Source organism: Xenopus laevis, chromosome 2L (genome assembly GCF_017654675.1).
Source record: "Xenopus laevis strain J_2021 chromosome 2L, Xenopus_laevis_v10.1, whole genome shotgun sequence".
In the NCBI taxonomy this organism is placed as follows: Eukaryota; Metazoa; Chordata; class Amphibia; order Anura; family Pipidae; genus Xenopus; species Xenopus laevis.
The window spans coordinates 61,755,981-61,762,079 of record NC_054373.1 but is presented as its reverse complement, the minus strand read 5'-3'; the positions used below and the strand labels follow the sequence as shown (position 1 = coordinate 61,762,079).

Genomic DNA, 6,099 nt, shown 5'->3' with positions numbered 1-6,099 from the left:
GTGTCCCACTACCCAGAATGAGGATCTACTAGACTTTCATATTGGAATTTATTTTTAAAAATGCACATCTATGGTTAGATTTTCTTCATTTTACTTCAGATATCATTGGTGGAGGAATCCTGTAATTTGCATTTTATTTTTATATACTTTTTTGATGGAAGAATATACAAGCACTTTGTCATGATGCTCATTCTCCCTTTATTATAAAACCTTTATAGGCTTGTACTTTATGTGCATTATTTCTTTAGGGTAGAATCAGTTTTATATCTTATGGTTTTTTTTAACAGGAATGACCGTTAATACTTTAGAACAATGGCCTATTACTAACATCAGTGGTTTTGCTGTGGGTTGTATAAATTACCTTGTAGCTTTCAATGAAGCGTTTGTGTCTTATCATATTATGCTCCGGCCTGTTGTGTTCTTTCTTCGGCCTCTTGCCCTGGTCACTTGGGGCTCCACTCTGGGGATGTCACATATAGAACTCTGTGAAGTTAGAAACTGGCTAACTGCCAACATGGACAGGACTAGAGAACGAGAAATGGACATGGATGGTTCATACCAGGACTTGCTTGTCCGGCCATTGTCAGTGTTCTTTGATAAACATGACAAGAAGCTTTGCCCCAAAGTTTGCTGCCAGGTAAGAAACATATCTCTTCTAGTTTTGCCAATATATTTTCACCGAGCTGTTCAATGCAAAGTCCTGGCTAAGGCAAAAATTAACACCTTACTACTGATCTTAGCAGGTTATTTTAATATTGTATTTTCCCATGTTTGGGCCCTGCAGTGATTCAATAAGCCGTGACTATCCACAATGGTAGGTGGGCATTGAGCAGGTCATTGACAATAGAGCGCAAGCAGTGGCGGAACTACCGGGGGAGCAGGGGGTGCGAGCGGGCCAGGGTCCACACCCCCTCAGGGCCCCCCGGCAGCGCCGCACGCCACTGAAATCACCCCTGCAGCGCGCCGTACGGAGGGGGGCGGGACCCGGCTGCGCGTCACGCACCAGGGCCCGCCCCCCTCTAGGAACGCTGCTGAGTGCAAGTATGGAGAGGATGTGGGTTGAATTACCTGCAGGTCAGGTCTAGAAGAACTTTTACTTTTATAAAATCTGTTCTTGATGAATAGACCATAGTGTCCGCAAGCTTGCACTGGTTGTGACCAGTAATTATAATATTGTTTATATCAAAAGGGTGAGTCTCTCAATTAATGTATGTATATAAAAGAGCCTGCACAAAAACATATATTTGTATACAAGAACATGCATCTCATATAAAATTACTTTTCTTTATGTCTTCAGCAAGAAACTGTGGTTTGAAGAGAAGAAGAAGGGACTATGTGTTACTTGGTTCAGCCCATATATTAGCAAGCACCCCTATTTATAATGGCATCACAAGAATAATGTACAGTACTGCAGTGTCAGTAGAACAAACAGCATTTGATGCTAATAAAATTCAGCCAGTAATCTCACACACAGTATTGAAGACTGCTTTATAATCTTTAACATCTGAAAATAAGGTTCATGTAACATTAGATCCTTCTGGTCCGAAAAAATAGATGACCTTGTAGATCCAGGGGGAAGCCGTTATATGGAGAGCAATGCTTCATGAACACTTCCAAAGGCTCTCCTGAAATGAACTTGAATTCTCCAACTGAACAAAGCAGGAACACATCCAATGATCTAGGGGGCAGCCAGGCTGTGCCATCTCCAACTTCCATGCAAAAAGAGTCAGGAGCTTCTAAAACCTACAAAAATAGCATTGCAGGAAAAACTACTGTTGAGGGCCCAGGTACTGCAACAACCACCCAACAAGAAGAAATGATGCCTAAACTTCTTGTGGGTCTTTTATCTACTACTGCTCCCAAACCAACTGCTGCCATTATAAAAGAAAAAGAACAGTGCAGTTGCAAACACGAGCCAACAAAAGAGGCATTGGCTGCAGCACAGAAGGCTTCTGGTGTTGGACAAATAAAGGCCTCAGATGTGTTTATTTTTTCCCAACAAACAGAGGAGGCAGCGTCGGCAGCTGCATGTCTCACTTTCCTATTTGTGTTGTTGATTTTGTCAGTTTTGTACACAAAACTCTACAAGTTCCACAAGAGCTAAAGTCTGTATTGGCTCCCAGAAGGAATTGCAGCTGAGACAGAGACTGTGGCTTGTGAGTAGAGAATCTGAGCAATAGGGTAATTAGCAATAAGGCCTCAAGCACACGAGCAGATTTGGGGAGATTTAGTCGCCTGGCTAAATCTCCCCAAACTGCCTTCCCTGTGCCTGCCGTCTGCTATAATTACAAAACGCCAGCGCCAATGCACTCGCGGCGCTTAGATTTCCGAAGTCGCAATAAATTGCCTCGTGAGGCATCTTCGGGCGACTTCGGAAATGGAAACGCCACGAGTGCATTAGCGCTAGGGTTTTGTCAATATAGCAGGCACAGCAAAGGCAGTTTGGGGAGATTGTCGCCCTGCAGAAGAGGCGTTTCGTCTTCAGGCAACTAAATCTCCCTGAATATGCCCATGTGCTAGCCACCTAAGGGTGGATTGAATTTATAATCTGTTCAGTAGATAACACCATTAGCCTAATTCAAGGTGTGACATGTGGAGAAACGATCCTTGATGGCTCTGCATTAACAGTCACTGTGTTGGCCTGTGTGCAGATACATGGAGCGGATGTCAGTGGTTGGAAAGTGAGTGCATATTTGCCCTATGCTATGTGTCTGCACCCAGACTGACATAGCCCTGTCAGTGTAGAGCCATAAAAGAGCAGACGAGATTGGTTTGACTGTTTTTCCAACTTTAAACGCAGGTGGAGTAACTGCCATATCTAGCATTAGCCTTAGTGATCTTCATTAAAGGGATGGCTCACCAACTCTTAGTAACTTTTTTTACATTCTTTCATAGTTTTTTTTTTAATTGTATGTGTTCTTCCTCTGTCTTCTTCCTCTGTCCTGCTTTCAAATTGGGATCACTGACCCCATCTAAAAACAAATGCTCTGTAAAGCTACACATTTATTACTCCAATTCAGGTCCTCCTATTCGTATTCCAGTGTCTTATTTAAATCAATGCAGGTTACTAGGTCCGGGTTTTCATCTTGCTTGCCCATAGTACTTTTAATGGAAAAGATGCTCCAATTTATCAGTATTTTCTTTAATTCTATTCCACAGCTGTTGTTAAGAGGAGGCTGATGCCAGGTCACTCCAAAATGAAGAAGTGTATTAAACACAAGAAAATACCAGTGCTTCTATATGAAAGTTTAAAGTGATACTATCATGGGTAATTTTTTTTCTCAAAATTAATCAATTAATAGTGCTGCTCCAGCAGAATTCTGCACTGAAATCCATTTCTCAAAAGAGCAAACAGATTTTTTTTTTTATTCAATTTTGAAATCTGACATGGGGCTATACATATTGTCAGTTTCCCAGCTGCCCCAAGTCATGTGCTCTGATAAACTTCAGTCACTCTTTACTGCTGTACTGCAAGTTGGAGTGATATCACCCCCTCCCTTTTCTCCCCCAGCAGCCAAACAAAAAAACAATTGGAAGGTAACAAGATAACAGCTCCCTAACACAAGATAACAGCTGCCTCATGTCACGTGACTTGTGCTCTGATAAACTTCAATCACTCTTTACTGCTGTACTGCAAGCTGGAGTGATATCACCCCCCCAGCAGACTAACAACAGAACAATGTGAAGGTAACCAGATAACAGCTCCCTAACACAAGATAACAGCTGCCTGGTAGATCTAAGAACAACACTCAATAGTAAAAACCCATGTCCCACTGAGACTCCTTCAATTACATTGAGAAGGAAAAACAGCAGCCTGCAGTGTCAGATTTCAAAATTGAATATAAAAAAATCTGTTTGCTCTTTTGAGAAATGGATTTCAGTGCAGAATTCTGCTGGAGCAGCACTATTAACTGATGCATTTTGAAAAAAAACATGTTTTCCCATGACAGGATCCCTTTAAGTGAGAGTTCAGAGTAATTTTTCATATCTGTGACTACTCTGTACAAATGCACTTGGGTGAACTGCACTCTGATAAAGGGCATTGTATCTGAGGGATCTAGAATGAAGTCTGTAATTTAAGCCACCGGAAAACCTTTTTTTCTCTGTCTCCTAAAATGAAACATGTATTACTTTTAGTTAGATGCCTGGAATCTACAGCTATGTTTAAAGAATGATGATGCTTTAACAGAAGCCAATCACAAAGTGAATACAATATATCTGAACAGTATCTCAGAGTCTTGTCCATCACAGGCTCTTTTGGTATTGACTGCCTTTATTTAAAGACTGTTCCATGCAAAGTCTGAACCAAATCATTTCCCTATGGTGCTTGTTTCTCAATGTACATTTCTGTACCAAAATTTTACATATCTGCCCCTGCATACCCTCTCAGCCAGTTATTCATACCAGGTGCTCTGTGTGGCAAATATCTATAGGAGGTGGTTCTAAACTGCAGCCCATAATTGTATATATTTCTGTATGTAGACTGTAGGTAGATCTAAATTGTAGGGTTAATATTTATAACTATATTAATTTTTATATTGTTTGTAAATGTATTATAACATGATTACATGCTTGCTGGGATGTCTTTTTATAAGGATTTCTGCAATTAATATGTTTGCCTGATGTTTATAGCTTGCTGATTTATGCAAAGTCTTGTTCTGATTAAAAATTACTCATCTTTTTATTCATTATTTCTTCTTTTTTTAATCTTGGTATGAAACTAAGGCTGGTTTACTATAACATAGGGAAAATAAAAATCACCAGTGATGTTGCCAGTATCAACCAATGAGGGCTGGTTTTCTATAGTATAGGAAATAAATATCATCAGTGATGATGCCAATGTCAAACAATCAGATCTGCTTTCATCTTCTACCTTTTATGTAACTGTTCAAATCTAATTACGGTACTGATTGATTCTGATGAACATCACTATCACTAATGGTCTGCCGTGTCAATATGTCAGAAACGCAGGCTTCTGGCATTTCTCAATATATAATCAAGGGTTTAAGTTTTCTGGGAGATGTATTCATGGGGGCCGCCTAGGGGAGGCACATAGGTGCAGGTATCCCCTCTCCAGTTCCCTTGTGCTGCCTCATATTAAGGAGCCCTGCCTTGTGCTTGCAGATGGGTTTATTAATATATGCTATGTACAGGTTATATGTAATACAAGGTACTAATGGAGTTTTTCCCCTAACAAGGTGGAAGCGCAGCAAAGAAACTCTGTGTAGATATCAGCAGACCTGTTCCTCTGGATATTAAGAACTACAGGTTTTATTCAGAGCTGGGAAAAGGAGGCTTTGGCCGGGTAAGTGAAGAGCTTCCCAGGAATGATTTCTCTTGGTATAAATCATAGGGAAGCAGAAAACAAAGGCAGGAACAAAGTAGTTTAGTATTATTACTCACTGTTTTGTAAATACAGTTCTAAGAATATCATTATAAAGTGGTGATATAGAACGGTGACATTTATGTTGGGGAGGGAATCACTGGAAGACACTGTTTCTAATTAATTGGGGAGACTGAACCTCCTTAAATCTTCATTATTCTCCACCTATGGTGTAAAGTCAAAACAAATAACTTTTTTAATTCAGCCTCTCAGTGTTTAGAGTTTACCTTTACCATACACCATGTCATGTTTAATATTTGCCCTTCGTTATTAGGTGATGTTGGCTTCGTTTACACCTAAGAAGCAATTGGTAGCAGTAAAGATCATGCAGAAAAGTCCAGACAAGAACAACTTCCATATCATGATGAAGGAGGCCCGAGTGCTGACGGCCGCTAGAGGATGCACATTTTTATGCCATTCCTACGCAGCTTTTTAATCAGAGGTAAATACTGCTATTAATTGCATATACTCTCTTTAAAGGGAATCTAGCATTTAAATTAACTTTTAGCATGATTAGACCAGTGTTAGACAAACTATGCGGTGGGGTCTTATTTGCTCCTCATACATGGCTGTTTCTATATCTCCATGGAGTGCCAAGATGTTGCTTTCCACTTACTCACATTACCACTTCTATTCAGACAGTTTTAAATATTTGGTTGGGAGGCTGGATGTTCTATGTCTCACCTTGTTCTATTCTCTCTTTAACAGCTAGAAGC

General features: G+C 40.3%; 1 pseudogene; it reads left to right on the top strand.

Moving 5' to 3' along the window:
* The first annotated feature begins 514 nt into the window (after window positions 1-514).
* On the top strand, window positions 515-5,819 carry LOC108707479 (annotated as a pseudogene).
* Window positions 5,820-6,099: the final 280 nt, after the last annotated feature.